We start from the raw sequence: 18,523 nt of genomic DNA on the forward strand, positions 1-18,523 counted from the left end.
AACAGAGAAAAGAGAGTCACTTCAGAAAATGGTGTTGGAACAACTGGACATCCACAAGCAAAAGAATGATTCTAGCCACAGACCTTAAACCTTTCACATATATTAATCTGAAATAGATCCTTGGGGCGCCTGGGTGGCTCAGTCGGTTAAGCGGCTGCCTTCGGCTCAGGTCATGATCCTGGGGTCCTGGGATCGAGCCCCACGTCTGGCTCCCTGCTCAGCGGAGAGCCTGCTTCTCCCTCTCCCTCTGCCTGCCACTCTGCCTACTTGTGCTCTCTCTCTATCTCTCTGTCAAATAAATAAATAAAATCTTTAAAAAAAAAAAAATGAAATAGATCCCACTGGTGAATATAAAACACAAAACTCTAAAACTCCTAAAGATAACAGAGAAAATTAAATGACCTTGAGCATGATGATGACTTTTTTCATATAATACCAGAGGCCTGATCCATGACAGAAATAATTGATAAGCTGGACTTCATTAAAATCAAAACTTCTGCTCTGAGAAAGACAGTCAAGAGAAAGTGAAGACAAGCCACACACTGGGAAAAATGTGTGCAAAAGACACATATTTGGATAAAGGACCATTTTCCAAAATACCCAAGGAAATCTTAAAACCCATATTAGGAAAATGAACAGACTGATTAAAAAAAAAAAAAAAAGCTAAAAACCCTGAAAAGACATCTCACAAAAGACCTACAGATGGCAGGCAAATAAGCATAAGAAAAGATGTTCCACACCATTTGTCATCAGATAAATGCAAATTCATACAACAATGAGATACCTCTACAGAGCTGCTAGAATAACCAAAATGTGTAACATTCACAACACCAAATGTTGGTGAGGATGTGGAACAACAGGAACTCTCTTCTGTTACTAGTGGCAGTGCAAAATGGTACAGCCTCTATGGAAGACCATTGGTGGATTCTTACAAAACCAAACAATCTCACCCTATAGTCCAGCAATCACACTTCTTGATATTTATCCAAAGGAATTGAAAAATTATGTCCACACAAAAACCTGCAAGCAAATGTTTACCTAGTTGCTGAAACTGGGAAGCAACAAAGATGTCCTTTAGCAAGTAAATACACAGAGATAAATAAACTGGTACATCCACATAGCAGACGTTATTCACTGCTCAAAAGACATGAACTACCAAGCCATGAAAAGACATGGAGGAAACTTAAAGGCATATTACTAAGTGAAAGATGCCAATCTGAACATACTGCCTACTGTATAATTCCAGCTATAGGACATTCTGAGGAAGATAAAACTACGGGTACAATAACAAGATCAGCAGTTGCCAGAGAGGCCAGGGCAGGGAGCACAAAGAATTTCTAGGACAATGAAACTATTCTTTATGATACTATAATGGTAGATAAATGTCATTACACATTTGCCAAAACCCATAGAATGTATAACACCAAGAGTGAACCCTAATGTAAACTATGGACTTTCATGGTAACATGTTAATGCAAGTGCATCATGTGTAACAAATGTACCATGGTAGCTCAGGATGTTGATAGTGGGGGAGTTTGCATGGAAGTGGGGTCAGGGCATATATAGCAACTCTCTGTTCTTCCTGCTCAATTTTTCTGTGAACCTAAAACTGCTCTAAAAAATAAATTCTATTAAAAGTTATCTGAATCAGGAACTGAAATGTTCTATGTGAGTAGAACTCTGCACTCTCATAATTATGTTCCAGTTTACTTGTAAAAATGACCATATCAACTAAGCCAAAAATCCAAGACTTGGAAACTCTTAATAAATATACCAACCAGTAGCAAGACCGATGAAAAACAAAGGGAAAGAAGAATTCAGTTATATTAGGCATATAAAAATGGGACACTTCTCCACACACCCTAGGAAATCATTTTTATAAGGGCATATTTTGTGGTGGACACACCCTAAGGTTACCTATAATAAGCCACACCCTTATATATTCCCCTCCCTTACGTACAAGTGCAACCCATGATTTGTTTGTAACCAGAAAAATACAGAAAAAGTAAATGTTGCAGATGTAATTAAAGTCCCAAATCTGTTGATATTGAGTTAAATCAAAAGATTAGCTTGGATAGACCTGATTTACAAGTTAAAGTTCTTAAAGAAGGGACAGGGACTTTCCCTGAGGTGAGAGATTTTCTCCCAAGTGGTAGTGAAGAAGCAAGCTGCTGTAAGTTCTTTATCAACAAGGAAATAGGTTTTGCCAACCACCAAGGTCGCTTGAAAACTAATCTTTTTCCCAGTTCAGCCCCTAATGAGAATACATCTCTGCAGATTCCTTAACTGCAGACTTTGGATGCCTTGAGCAGAGAACCCAGGTGAGCTATACTCAGATTCTTCACCAGTGGAAAAGGAGATAAAAAGGTCTGATGTTGTAACCCAGTAAATTTGTGCCAACTTGCTAGGCAGAAACAGAAAAGTAATACAGTTACCCAAGAGTACAGGAGTGATTTAAGAATAACAAGAAACTCTAAAAAAGAAATAGTCTTTTACAAATCAAATCAATAGTCAAAAACTTTCCCTCTGAAAACATAGGTGTTCCACAAATTATCAAATTTTAATTTTAGGAAAATATCAGGGACAGAGATAAGCCTATGTATTATACAAATAACTTGGACAAAGAGTAAAAATTGAAAGCTGTTAAACTCATTATCTAGTATAATTTGCCTTAGGAATGCAAGAATGGGTTAGTATTGAAAAATTATCATTGTAAATCACCACATTAACAGCTTGAAGATAAAAAGAAAAACTCAGAGTAGATCCAGAAAAGACATCTGATAAAAATGTACCAATTATGATAAATCCTAGCAACTTGATAAACCTCTCTGCCAAGAATCAAAGCAACATCATACTGAAGGGGGAAAAATGTAGTAATTTCCTTTACTGTAAGCAAAATACCAGTTTGCACACTATTATAGCTTACAATCAGCAAAGTACTAAAAGTCTTAGCCAAAGAAATATAACCAAAAAGTTGAGGAAGAAAAAGCAAAAAATGAAAAGAAAAGGTGATTTTCTTAAAAATTACATAATGATGCCAAAAATCCAAGAAAATCAATATTCACTCTTCCTCAGCTAAGATGTCTTTAGCAGAGTAACTGTATCAAATATAAAAATAATAGCATTCAAATAAATCAACAGTAGCAAAGAATTTATATTTACAAAAACCAAGGAAAAGTACCATTTAATATGACAGATAACTTATTATATGATCCTACAAGAATTTTTCAAAAATTAAAGGGAAAGTTTGCTACATCACATTGCATATCAGAATTAGGCACTATTAAAATTTTTAAATCTCTGTGATGTCAAAAGCATAATGAGTAATGTTAAAAAATAAAGAACTGGGGAAAGATAGTCACATATAAGACAACAAGTAGCTAATTTAAATACAAAATTTAAAAACAACCATATATCAAAAAGAAAAAGACAAACAAGAACAACAAACAACAAAAAAGGAGAATTAGCAGAAGAGGAAAAAACAGAGGCTAATGAATATATGATTTAACTACAACTGTGATGACCGTTTATTCTATTAAATTAGTAAATATTAGGTACTCTCAAAATCTCATATTTTTTTTTTTTTTAAGATTTTATTTATTTGACAGAGGGAGAGACAGCCAGAGAGGGAACACAAGCAGGGGGAGTGGGAGAAGGAGAAGCAGGCCTCCCGTGGAGCAGGGAGCCCGATGCGGGGCTCGATCCCAGGACCCCGGGATCATGACCTGAGCTGAAGGCAAACACTTAACGACTGAGCCACCCAGGCACCCCAAAATCCCATGTTTTGGCCAGCATGAGGGAAAATGGAAAAGAAGTACTAATAAACTGCTGGTGGGATCATAAATTTCCTAAATACTTAAGAGATAATTTCCTGAATAACTGGTATGATTTAAAGTGCTCATTGCCAAACCCATCAAGAGTGCCATAGGGAAACAAAGATTCAATGCAGCATTGTTTGAAAAGCAAATTTGGAAAGAAATCTCATTAGAAATGGAGGAGCACAGAGTAGGAAATACACATAAATGATAATTCCATTATCTGTGTATATACTAGTCCTCTTCTAAAATTTTCTGGATAACTTATGTGTTTCCTAATATACTTACAAGTGAATAATAACAGTGAAAGTCTTGTATAAAGGTAAGCAGTCATATACATAAGTGATAATCTGCAAAATTTAGTAACAAATAAATAAATAAGTAAATAAATAAATAAAATAATCTGCAAATGGAAGACTGAATGGCTTGATAAAACCTCAAGTCCCAAAATCCTCAAGAAAAGAAAAGAAGTGTGATTTTTCCTTTCTTTTTTTTTTTTAATTTTTTTATTGTTATGTTAATCCCCATACATTACATCATTAGTTTTAGATATAGTGTTCCATGATTCATTGTTTGTGCATAACACCCAGTGCTCCATGCAGAACGTGCCCTCCTCAATACCCATCACCAGGCTAACCCATCCTCCCAACCCCCTCCCCTCTAGAACCCTCAGTTTGTTTTTCAGAGTCCATTGTCTCTCATGGTTCTTCTCCCCCTCCGATTTCCCCCCCTTCATTCTTCCCCTCCTGCTACATTCTTCTTCTTCTTTTTTTCTTTCTTAACATATATTGCATTATTTGTTTCAGAGGTACAGATCTGAGATTCAACAGTCTTGCACAATTCACAGCGCTTACCAGAACACATACCCTCCCCAGTGTCCATCACCCAGTCACCCCATCCCTCCCACCCCACCCCCCACTCCAGCAACCCTCAGTTTGTTTCCTGAGATTAAGAATTCCTCATATCAGTGAGGTCATATGATACATGTCTTTCTCTGTTTGACTTATTTCGCTCAACATAATACCCTCCAGTTCCATCCACGTCGTTGCAAATGGCAAGATTGATTTTTCCTTTCAAAAAACAAATTAACAAGTTTGAGAAAATAGGAAGTATATGTTATTACAGTATACAAAGTAATATGTGAGAATAACATGAGAGCACAAATAAAGAAAATTTAAGTTAGATTTGCTTAGGAAGTGTGAAGGAGGAAAAGCTCAAGCTGAATTTTAAAAGACATTAATAAAATCCTATCACTCAAGAATAATGATTGGAATGAGAACAAAGCTCTCAATGAAACCTATAGGAAACTCTAATATTAAGGTGTACAAAAATAGAAGTAGACACTTCAAAGAAATAAAAGTACTCATCTATCATGTGCCTGGCCATCTAATAGGCCCTTCACACAACTTTCCTAAAAATATCTTGTACGCATATACTATCTCATGTCAAAATAAAGAAATTAGGCTTAGATAAGTTAAAACGGTCAAATAAGAAACTCCCGATGGCCAGAAACATAAGCCTTCCTCATCCTGAAATTCCTCTCCTAAGAACTAAAACTCAGAAACATGGTAAAAGCATGGCTTCACAGAAGGCAATAAAGATTCTCAAAAGGATTATAGTTACAACAGAGAAGTGAAATGAAAATTACACAATTGGAGAGAATGATGGATGGCATTTGGCAGAGTCACTGAAATAGGATAAAGTCAGTATGTGTGTGGTGGTAAAATGATTGAGAAGTAAGGAACAAGGGATACTAACTGTGCTATTTTGAGTGACTGCACTGTAAGGAAAGAAAATGAAAGGATGCTTATTTAAAAAGAATTATATGGGTTTTTATCTGAGAACATTTTATGGCTATTTAAAAAATGATACTGTAGTCTACCAACATCATTCTGAAATTATAGCCAGTGCAATAAGACAAATTATTTATTTATTTATTTATTTATTTATTTTAAGATTTTATTTATTTATTTGAGAGAGAGAGAATGAGAGAGAGAACATGAGAGGGGGGAGAGTCAGAGGGAGAAGCAGACTCCCTGCTGAGCAGGGAGCCCGATGTGGGACTCGATCCTGGGACTCCAGGGTCATGACCTGAGCTGAAGGCAGTCGCTCAACCAACTGAGCCACCCAGGCGCCCCAAGACAAATTTTTTTTAATGTGGAATAAAGATTGAAGGGCAATTAATAAAACTATTTCATTCACAAATAATATGATTGTGTATCTATATATGTGATTATATATATGTAAATGAACAAATTATATACAAATCATAAGCATGGAACTTAGCAATGGCAATATACAAAAATCAAGTTCTATATATGAGGAAAAACAATTAGGAAATAAAAGATAAAAGATAATATTTCCTGCAAAAGAAACGAAGTACATAGTAATAAATCTAACAGAGGAGGAACAACAGTCCTCCCTTAAAAGCTACAAAATGTGAATAACATTAATTAAAGATCTCAATAAATACACTAATCCAGGTTCTGGGTTTGGGAAAATCAACATGGTAAACATATAAATTTTCTCCTAATTAATATATTGATTCAAAGCAATCCCAGTATAAATCCCAGCAGGTACCTTAGCAAAATTAGCTGTTTCCAAAATTTATATGAAAAATAAAGATTTGGGGCACCTGGGTGGCTCAGTCGTTAGGCGTCTGCCTTCGGCTCAGGTCATGGTCCCAGGCTCCTGGGATGGAGACCCCCATCGGGCTCCCTGCTCCGCGGGAAGCCTGCTTCTCCCTCTCCCACTCCCCCTGCTTGTGTTCCCTCTCTGGCTGTGTCTCTCTCTGTCAAATAAATAAATAAAATCTTAAAAAAAAAAAGAAAGAAAAATAAAGATTCAAGAAGAGCTGTGCCATCTTGGCAGAAGTATAAAAAAGCTGAAGAACCTTTATTCCCAGGTATAAAGATGAATTATAAATATATAATAAATATGATAGTATACCATTAGTTCAGGAATAGACAAACAAGGGGAATACGATAAAGTACCCAATAGTCTGTCATTAAAAAGTTAATATGCAGTGAAGTGGGGAATAGTTTGTTTTTGGGAGTGGGTCAGTCGGATAGCCACTTGCAAAAATACGAATCCTGAGACAGCAGCTCTGAGGCGGCGGTGGGCTGCGGGCTGGTGCAGGTGCAGCGCACCCCTCCCACAGCCGCTCAGGTCTCGCGCACCCAGCGCCTGCCTCCATCACCCCGAGCCTGAGCGAGGCCGCGGCCCACACGCCACAACCAGGAGAGACAAGCAACGGTAGCAATCAGAGAGCTCCAACAACAGTGACCCAGAGACTGGAGCAGGACTGCCTTCGAATTAAGAGAGACCTGGTGCCTTACGCATGTCCTGAGCTCCCCGCCTTCCCATATTCTTGGATGGCACTTATGTGGCCCGAGGCCCGGACATGATTGACTCATCATGAAGGTGGCTATTATCATAGACAACTAATTTTTTTTTTTTTTTTCCAGAGAATATCTTTTTAAACCTCCTAGAATTTATACAACACCCGATGGAAGATTTAAGTGCAATGCGCGCTGTCTTTCCATCACAGATTTCCACCCAGACATGTGGAACACTGTCTGGTCGGTCTCCACCGTCCTCACCTCCTTAGTTTCATGACCCAGAAGGGCCCCACCCCGGCCAGTGGAGAGACTTGACACTTCCCTGCTGGCAGCCCGAAGTTTAACGTTTCACTCAAAAGACAAAATGTTTTGTGACTTATTTCCTTAACTCATGGAGGAAATTAAAGAAAACCAGAAAGCACGAGACGAACTCAGCTCAAACTCTGGGCTTACCAGACCTGGCTCCAGAGGGAGCCGCACCGCGGTCTGAGGCGGCTTCAGCTCCTCCATGGGCTCAGGGGTCCAGCAGGCCAACCCGCACCATAGACTCACCGGCTAACCAGTGCCTTACAGGTGGCTTCAAAGCCTTCCTTCGCCTACACCGCCAACTCGTGCTGAGGGCTGCGGCGCACGAGGGAGCCCCAGGCGGCGCGAAAACAGAGGACGCTGGGCCAGAAGTGCCGCTGACCGGGTCCCACAGCCCAAGGCTGGGGGTAGCATTTTAAAAACCCTTAAAATTAAGGAAACAAAACCTAAAGTGTGTAGGTAGTTTGGATTCTCAGTTCCTGAGTTCTGTCAGGGCTGTGGCGCTCAGGTGTTGGTGATGAGGAGCGTCATGTTTTGGATGTATAACATCTTTTGTACTGTCTTTTGGTCCCGTTTTAGTAAACCTGTTTTTTTTTTTTTTAATTATTAGATTTAGTTACTTAAAAATATAAAACTCGATGTCTATTAAAAGTTTTTTAGTATTAAAAAATCACATTTTAACATTTCTGAGTATTACATGAAAATATTTGGTTAAAGTACATGACAAACAGAAACAGAAGGCAATTAATAAATGTTTGTTAATTTTCAAACTGAATGACTTTGCCAAATAAAAATGACAAATGCAACCCTATGCAACTATTTTATAACAATCAAGTGTAAATTATTTCACAGATCTTTTAATGAATAGTATTCATCCCTAGGACAGTTCATTAACCATTAGCAAAAGATTGCTTTCAAAATGCTTTAAGTCACCTTCAACAGGTGCATTTATTCTGTATTTTCAACCCAATGAAACGTAGTGGAAAAGTATTCTGAATGAGAGTATATAAAATAATAAAATCACTTTAATAACCTGGATAACACATACCTAATTATATCACTGAATTCACAAAAATTAATTCCAGACATATTGTACACTTAAATATGAAAGATATAACAATACTATCTAGAAGAAAAAATATCTTGATATTTATGATCTTCATGATATTGAGGTAAGCAAGTATTTTTTAAACAGGACATGAAGACAAAAAGTGTAATTTGACCTACATTAATTTAAACAAATTTTATTCATCAAAAGATACCATTAAGAGAATGAATAAGGAAGTCACAGACTAATTTACAGTTCGTATTACTGACAAAGAACTCATAGCCAGTATATATACAGTACTCTTACAAGTCAACAAGAAAGGGGCGCCTGGGTGGCTCAGTCGTTAAGCGTCTGCCTTCGGCTCAGGTCATGATCCCAGGGTCCTGGGATCAAGCCCCGCATTGGGCTCCCTGCTCAGCGGGAAGCCTGCTTCTCCCTCTCCCACTCCCCCTGCTTGTGTTCCCTCTCTCGCTATGTCTCTCTCTGTCAAATAAATAAATAAAATCTTTAAAAAAAAAAACAAGTCAACAAGAAAGGACAGTGTATTAGTCTGCTTGGGCTATTGAAACAAAACACCATGAACTGAGTGGGCTCAACAAAAGTAATGCATTATCTCACAGTTCTGGAAGCTAGAAAGCCTAGATCAAGGTGTCGGCAGTATTGGTTTGTTCTGAGGCCTGTGAGGAGAAATCTGTTCCCTGTTTCTTCTCTAGATTCTGGTGGTGTGTTAGCAATCTTTAGTGTTCCTTGGCTTCTGCGTCATCAAACTGATCTGTCTTCGTCTTCACTTGGCAGTCTCCCATGTGTATATTCATCTGCGTCCAAATGTTTCCCTTTAAAAGGACCAGGCATAATGGGTTAAGAGACACCCTAAACCAGTAGGACCTCATCTTACCTAATTATATGTGTAGAACCACTAGAACAAATAAAATGAAAAAGACTGACAATAGCATGTGTTGTCCAAGATGTGAAGTAACTAGAACTCTTATATGCTAATGATGGTAGAACAAGTCAGCACAAATGGCTTGGAAAACTCTATGGCTTCCTCTACTAGCATTAAGTATTCAGTAATTCCATTCTCGGTATATGTTGCAGCAGCACTGCTTGAAATAGACGAAAGCTAAAAACAACCCCTTAACAATGTGTGTGTATGTGGGTATATATATGTTTTTATATGTGTGTATTTATATGTACACATTTATATATGTATAATATTTATGACTATATGTATATATTTATACATGTCAATATTTGTATTTATTAAATATTGGAAAACTAACATATGTCATTTTACTAAAAGTACATTATTAAACTCAGAATATATACTCAATACAAATACTCATTGATAATTTCCCTCTGACTCTTAAATGATAAGAAATAATGCTTAGGTTTCAAATGCAACTTCGGGACTCATTGATGAGGTTTTTTGTTGTTTATTTATTTATTCATTCATTAATTCATTTACTTATTACCTTTTAACCACCTATTGTATTTTTAACATAGTTTGACAGTTGTTCAAACCATTTAGGAAGTAAAAAAAAAAAAAAATACACAAATATAAATCATTGAGGTTAGTAAGTAAAATATCCCGAAACATCTTTCATTGTATTTTTTTTTAAGATTTTATTTATTTGACAGAGACAGAGACAGCCAGAGAGGGAACACAAGCAGGGGGAACAGAAGAGGGAGAAGCAGGCTTCCCACTGAACAAGGAGCCTGACACAGGGCTCAATCCCAGGACCCTGGGATCATGACGTGAGCCAAAGGCAGACACTTAACGACTGAGCCACCCAGGCGCCCCCTCTTATATGTTTTCATAACCATCAGTACAATCACTATAAATTATGGGCTGACCCATAGCAACTTTTAAAATATAATTGTATTATTATAAATATACTTCCTGAACAACGGAACCTCAGCTTTAAGGAAATTTGTCTTATTTATTAATCCATTTGAATGAAAGTTCAAAGTTCCAATTAACTTATTACATCCTAAAAGGACTGCGCACAATTATTATTATTATTAAGGTGTTAACTTTAATCAGAATTTCCCACTATTTGAGGTAACAGAAGTATACTCAGATCTGGTTGTACATCATTTACATTCAGCCTCAGTTTGGGGTTAAAAATATCATATAATATAACTATAAATAATAACAATAAACTTAAAAACAAGAATCATAAATACCTGGAAAAATGTACTCTTGCTCCCTTCATAGCCTATGACTAACATTGATTTTTTTTCATATTTTGATGATGAGCCTGGTTGTGATATCAGAAGCTTTCTTAGCACAATACTCTACAAATATTGAAAATTCAGAGTTGACATTTAGGTGAAAACATTATTCAATTCAAACTTAAGAAAAAATTGATGAACAAATATTATTTTAAGCTTTATTTAATTTCAGTAAAATATGATTAGTATATATATATATTTTAGTCTGGTGTTTAAAATCTCTCTTAGTCTTATATTGTTTACCTAAAGTGTTCTAAGGAGTGCATTTTATAAAATATTTCATAGTGAAGAAAGAAAATAAGATACCCAGAGCCCCCATTCTATTGTTTTTTCTAGACTTCAGGCTAAAACTTGAATTAAAATATAAATATATATGGAATATATATATATATATATATATATATATATAATACACATATATTTGTGCTTTATGAGTATCTGTAAATACAAATATATATTATAAAGAATGTATTATATATAAATAAATGTGTCTATGTGTGTAGTGAGTGATATATACATCTATGTATATAGATATAGATCCTTCCTTAAGGTAAAAAAAAGTGCACCTTTCTAAAATAAGATTCACAAAGTACCATAGCTAACTTATTCTTGTAGCGTTGACTCAATTTTTTAAGGTTCTTGACTACTTCTAAATCTTTGGGCCCAGTGGTTGGGAAAAGAGAGAAACAAAAATTAACTTAAGACATAACAAAATAAAACGAAATAACTTCAAACATAGCAGGTGTTTTTAACTCTTCTGCTCCCCAGAGCCACACATCTGTGGCTTATCCTGACTTAATATAACTATATTTTGTTTTGTTGTGATTTTTTTTTTTTTTTGTCAATGATTTGTTCTATGTTCTTTTTATACTTTGCTGGAAACCTGAAAAAATAGGTTATTTCCTGGAGCAGGGGTGACCTAAAACTATGTTTTTCCTGAATTATCTGGGTCTAATTCTGTACTGTCTTAATAGAAGTAATTTTCCATTGGCCACATCTATTGAGCAAAGGAGTATTAATAAGACCAGTGAATTCCCTGGGGTCCTATTTACTCCCATTTTGTAACAGCATTCCAGTTCATACTTAGTAATTAGAATTATTCACCTTGGCCAGTAAGTACAATGACCCTTTTTTCTTCCTGTTGGTTTAGTGGTATGAGATGTCAAAAATGTTAGTAGATATGTGAGGAAAGAGTTTCTAAACCACTGGAGATAAGAATCTTTTCTAAGGGGAAATATTTGTCCATTGGCACCACAATTTCCAAATACTCCACATAATTTGATTCAGGATTTGGAAGAAAAAGTATCTTCAGTAGATAATCACTTGTAATACTGACATGACCCACATCCCTGTCTTCTGCCTGATTCTTGGATCCCTGTAGTCCAGCTAAGTAGTAGATGTCATCACATCTAACCTATTAGACATGGGTTCTATAACTAAGTCTTTAGCATATCATCCCATTATTCTATTGTACCTGCTTTTTCTTTTTTCTTTTTTTTTCTATTAAGCCTAATTTTTCTAATCATGGATTCAGCCAGTGAATCCTGTGCATGTGATCCCATCCTTATACTACTTTTTACCATAGGTAAATGGAGATATTTTATGGTATTACATGTTGATGGATAAAGCGTTCTGTCAGACCATCAACAGTGATGATGGCAGAAGCATTACAGACAGGAAGGAAAATCTAAGATTCAGAATATATCTAAACACTTAAGAACAAACTTTTGCGCCCTCCATGATTAAATAGTCCAATATAGTTAACTTGCTTGCAAGTGACTGTCTATTACCCCTAAGGAAACATACAATATTCTACAATAGAATTGGGGTTGAATGTTGGTAGGTTAGGCACTTAGCAGGGACAGTAAATAGATCATTCCTAGAGAGGGAAAATCCATGTTCAAGTGCCCATGAATAGCTTCTATCTTTGCCACCATGGTTAAAGTATACATGGACCCACAGTCTAAAAATTGAGGTGGCTGGGGAAAAGGGCACACAGATATCTACATATTACTCCTAACAGACCACTATTCTATCTGAGTCCTTGGATTTCTTCCTCTTCGATACTCTAGGGATATTCTGCAATTTCTCTCTCATTGACTGAAGGTCATATCTGAATCCAGGATATAATTGACCAACCTAATTGACACAATTCCCAGGTGCTTAAACCAATCACTAATCCTGAGTTGGTGTATTCATATAAATCCATTTGGCCTCACTAGTTTCATATCTTGTCCTCTTTGGTCAAACATCTTTCAATCCACTCCCCTCTTTGTTCCCTCTCAACTCCTGCTGATACAAATTGGCATTATTTTAGTGTGTGTAGTCTACTTTGTCCCAGACCACGTCTTGTACTTTTTCTGTTGGGGCTATGCTGGACTCCAATTTCTAAAGGCTAGAGGTAGAATGAGAAGTTATGGTTGTGAATTTCCAGTACAATAAGCATCTCTTCATGAAGAAACTTTCCTAGTGAAGTCATTGGAAGGAATTTATGAAAGGAAAGGCCAGTTCTTGGAGACAGAGAGGGTGAGCTATTTCCGAGATAAGGAACACTGAGTTATTTTAGAGATCAGAATGATCACCCTCATCTGGGTCTGCCCAATGTTTCCACCAAATATCTCAGTATTCTACTCTCCCTACCATGTACTTATCGTGAAATATATATGTAATGGGTTTTCAACTCTGCACCCCTGAAATTAAGTCTCTTGATTGGGTCCATAACTGCAATTACCAAATTTTCTGATTTTTCGTATGTATTCTAAGTTTGATATTCAAGACCTTTATACTTCTTCCCTTTTATCCCTTGTAGGAAAGTTAAATCATGTAGTGTTAGGAAAGTTTTTCCTTGTAGGAAGCTAAATCATGTAGTGTTAATAATTGTCACAATACTCGATCTTTGACACTTTGCCTCCACCTGTACTCCATTCCATGCCAAAAGCAGCAATGAGCTTAGGGTGAATGATGCCATTATCAGTATTCCATTTGCTCCTGGCAGAGAGATTATCAACATGTGATAGTCAAGTATCTGAAAAGAAATAGCACCCTCTAGAAGGAGTAATTTACAATGTCTTAATAGAGAGACAGTTTACTAGAGTTTAAGTAGGACAGTGAAGTACCCTGGAGCTATCTATGGAGGAAAGCTGTTACCAAAATTATCTAGTATCCATTACCCAGTATCAGCCAAGATTGTTTCAGCTAAGAGGCATTATTGTGTTGTAAGTGCTACACTCATTTGTATAAAATAGAAACAGAGATTAACATGATATTTGTTAGATATAACAATGTATTTGTATTATACAGTAACCTTTAAACAGAGAGTGTATTACTACAAATGTATAGCAGTTAATGTTAGGTTCTTTCTCAATTGCACATATGAAGAATATGTGACTTCAACAAGATAGAGTTATTTTCCCTCATAATAGTCAAGACCTAGGAAGCCTAATGATGTTAAAGTGTCTTAATCCATGAAGTCCTTGGAGATTGAGGTTCCTCTGAGCTCAACACTTCATCCCTCATTAAAGATGTTGTCCACAGCTCCAGAAATGGGAAGAAAGAACAAAGTCTTCATTTGAACTTTCTTTCAGTGAGTGTTCCTAGAAGTTTCCATCACTTCTCCTTTGTTAGAACTTAGACTTTACAGACTTCATGCAAGAAAGACTGAATACCGTATTTTTAAATCTTTGGTGATTACGTTTATGGCTAAAAGGTTCTCTTACCATGTGGTAGTGGAACACTTTTATTGGAGTTCCACCTAGTTGTTTCTGACCAACACTGACAAATTCTAGCTTAGGGAAATATAAATATGAGTAAAGAAAGATTTAGGTAAATTTTTTTGAGTTAATGTTAGACTCAACCAAGCCATGAAAATATCAATTAGGAACTGCAAGAATAAGGAAAATGTTTTCCATGCAAACAATCTATTACAAATATACTTGAAAGAGATCCTTGGAGTCATTACATTGTAAAAATTGCTGTGAAACATAAAGTAAAATGTTTGAATTGCTGTTAATATACTTCTCTTCTTGAGACTATCATTAAAGTTTTCATAATAAGATCTTTTTCTGATTTACTAACATTCCACATTTTGTGCAAAACCCAACTTTGTCTATAAAAATTAATATTTAATATAGCATATATATGCACAACATTTAATTATTTAAAATCATTTCTAAATAATTTAGTGTAAGAACATCATTTTGACTATTCAAGGGTGTAATTTATATATTGTGCAAAATAAGAATTGAAATAAAAGCAGGAATATCATCATGTTTTAAGAAAACATAGAGTGTATAATGAGCAAAGTCCTTATGATTCAAAACATTAAAAATATCTTCAAAATTATTAAGAACATGGTTAGACATGCCCTTAATTTTTCTAATGTTAGATAATTCAGAAATCTGGTGTTTTTCTGCTTTTATTTCTTCTTTACTTACTGATGTTTTCCAATTGAATTTTATTTCCCAGATAAAAAAAATAAATGCAAAAAAATCATATTAAAAATAGTTTTATAGAGCTATCTCTCAAAGATCAAGTTAATTTCTTTTAAAGGAAATAAATACTTAAATGAATACTACAATGGGCAGTATGTAAGGTATTAAGAAGCACTCTAATTCACACAAATTAAACCATAATTATAGGTAAAGCTGTAAATATGAACTAAAAAAGAACAGTGGCCATCATCTTTCTGTGAACAGGATGAAAATTGTTTGATTATAAACATCATTTCACATAGGAAAATGAAGAAACTACATATTTCATTTACTGAATTAGGAATACAACATGATTTTTGGGGGTAAGTTTTCAGGTAAGTAATCACGATAAAGGGCGCCTGGGTGGCTCAGTTGGTTAAGCGACTGCCTTCGGCTCAGGTCATGATCCTGGAGTCCCGGGATCGAGTCCCGCATCGGGCTCCCTGCTCAGCAGGGAGTCTGCTTCTCCCTCTGACCCTCCCCCCTCTCATGTGCTCTCTCTCTCTGTCAAATAAATAAATAAAATCTTTAAAAAAAAAAAAAAATCACGATAAAATTTGAAAAAACAATGTAGTAAAACAGAAATAAAAATAATCAGAAAATAAAAGACATTTGCTCAAAGATTAAACTAGAAATCATCCACAATATAAAAATAAGTTCTATCAAACAGCCAAATAAAACAAAACAAGGCCATATAATTTTTACTGAAATACGCATCAGATAACATTGAAATATGTAAATCTCTAATAATATACCTTTAAAGTTATTTAGAAAAGATGATTCTATCAGGCTATAAAGAATTTGAATTACTACATATTTTATAATATATGTCTACTTGTAGAAAATTTTTCAAAACAATGTATTAGAAAGAAGTTACTCTAAAAAGATGAAGAAATGATTTTAAGCAAGTTTGCTCAAGTGTGATTCAAAAAACTTTTTAATTAAATAGAAATCTGTTTTATTTTTCAAATAAAATAAACTCATTCTTGTATAACTTTTTTTTTAATTTGATTTTATTATGTTGTGTTAATCACCATACATTACATCATTAGTTTTTGATGTAGTGTTCCATGATTCATTGTTTGCGTATAACACCCAGTGCTCCATTCAATACGTGCCCTCTTTAATACCCATCACCAGGCTAACCCATACCCCCACCCTCCTCCCCTCTAGAACCCTCAGTTTGTTTCTCAGCATCCATAGTCTCTCATGGTTCGTCTCCCCCTCCGATTCCCCTCCCTTCATTTTTCCCTCCCTGTTATCTTCTTTTTTTTTTTTTAACATACAATAACTTTCTTTTTTATATTTTGAATTGAGGATAGTACACAATGATCTCTGAGTTTTCGTATTTGGAGATAGTCTTCCTCTCCTGGTAATATCCTTTATGTTAATTTCTTCAAGAGCCTTATTTTGAATAATGAACAAACATATTAACGATCACTTCATAAGTATAAATGGTAATGATATCCAATTGATAAAAATTGGCAAGTCCACATGAGGAAAATATTTTTCATAATTTGTGGTTAGCAGGTTGCCTAGTGTATGTTTTAAACTGATTCTTACATTCATTCTATCATTTGTTCTCTTATTTCTTAATTCTTAATCCATTTCATAACACATTCATTTATTTTAAAAACTTCCTAAGCACCTATTCTGTATTTAGCCCTATATGTGAAGCAATACAGGAAAACAAAAAAACAAAAAACTTGAGTATTGAAGGAGATGGTAATCAATTCCACCTATATCCATCGAAAAGAACTGGACTCAATATTAATTTTGGAACCTGTTGGTTTGAGATATGATAACCATTGCAGAAAATGCAAGAAAATAACATATAAATGAATATGAATGAGCAATAATGCTGAGTAAATGAATAGACTATTAAAATGGACCTATTTTTTACCAGCATTTTTATTTTCATGGAAATACTGTTTTGTGTTTGAATATATTCGATATGGAGAGACTATAGATCAAATAATTCACTAGAAATAATAACTACAAATAAAATAAACAGTAAACATTTATATGAAATGTATTTATATTTTGAAATATTACTCTAAAAGACAACTTTTAAAAGTTTAATTCTGTTTTCTAAGTGATTTTTAAATTGACTTACAAGTAGTGAACTCAGGAAAACTAAACAAAGGTACATTACTAAATTCAACTGAAAATTCAAAATTTTTAACATTGAACTTAAATGTGATAATAATCTCTTACTTCAGATTAATTACTTTACCTGTGAGGAATTTGAAGATATTAAGTCCTCTTTCCAATTCCTCTTCTACCCTGCTTTTATTAAGTTCTATTCTAGTAGCCACTTTTGGAAAACTTTTTTGATAATTTGTACTCTTTCTCTATAAAAACTGAGCCATCATTTCCCAGAAGATATCTATGATAAAATGTCATTTTTTAAAACTTTTTTTAAAGATTTTTTTTTTTTTTTTAAAGATTTTATTTGTTTATTTGACAGAGAGACACAGCAAGAGAGGGAACACAAGCAGGGGGAGTGGGAGAGGGAGAAGCAGGCCTCCCGAGGAGCAGGGAGCCCGATGCGGGGCTCGATCCCAGGACCCTGGGATCATGACCTGAGCCGAAGGCAGACGCTTAACGACTGAGCCACCCAGGCGCCCCTTTTTTTAAAGATTTTATTTATTTATGTGACAGAGAGACAGACAGACAGAGCAGAAGCAGGGGGAGTAAGAGAGGGAGAAGCAGGCTCCCCACTGAGCAGAGAGCCTGATGCTGGAACTCAATCCCAGGACCCTGGGATCATGACCTGAGCCAAAGGCAGACACTTGACTGACTGAGCCACCCAGGCGCCCCTAAAATGTCATTTTTACTCAACTGTGAGTTTCGTTCTTTCTCTTGAGGTTGAAACACTTTCCTGGTCAGGCAAACCTCATTTTATTGTGTTTCACTTCATTGCACTTTACAGATATTGCATATTTTACAAATTGAAGGTTTGTGGCAACCCTGCCTTGAGCAAGTCTATCGGTGCCATTTTCCAGCAGCATTTACTCACTTCCTGAGTTTTTGTCACATTTTAGTAATTCTTGCAATATTTCAAACTTTTTCATTAGTATTATATTTGTTATTGTGATCTGTAATCAATAATCTTTGGTGTTACTATTGCCATTGTTTTGGGTTGCTGCAAACTGCACTCATATATGATGGTGAACTTAAAGAACACATGTTTTGTGTGTTTTGACTGCTCCACTGGCTGGCTGTTCCTCTATTTCTCTCCCTCTCTTAGGGCCTCCCTATTCCCTGAGATAAAAGAGTATGGACATTAGGCCAATTAATACCCCT

The 18,523-nt window shown here is 35.5% G+C and overlaps 1 pseudogene; it reads left to right on the forward strand.

Annotated features, from left to right (window-relative positions):
* Nucleotides 1-5,316: 5,316 nt before the first annotated feature.
* Nucleotides 5,317-7,702, forward strand: LOC116633618 (annotated as a pseudogene).
* The last annotated feature ends 10,821 nt before the right edge of the window (nt 7,703-18,523 follow it).

Source organism: Phoca vitulina, unplaced genomic scaffold (genome assembly GCF_004348235.1).
Source record: "Phoca vitulina isolate PV1807 unplaced genomic scaffold, GSC_HSeal_1.0 scaffold8, whole genome shotgun sequence".
In the NCBI taxonomy this organism is placed as follows: domain Eukaryota; kingdom Metazoa; phylum Chordata; class Mammalia; order Carnivora; family Phocidae; genus Phoca; species Phoca vitulina.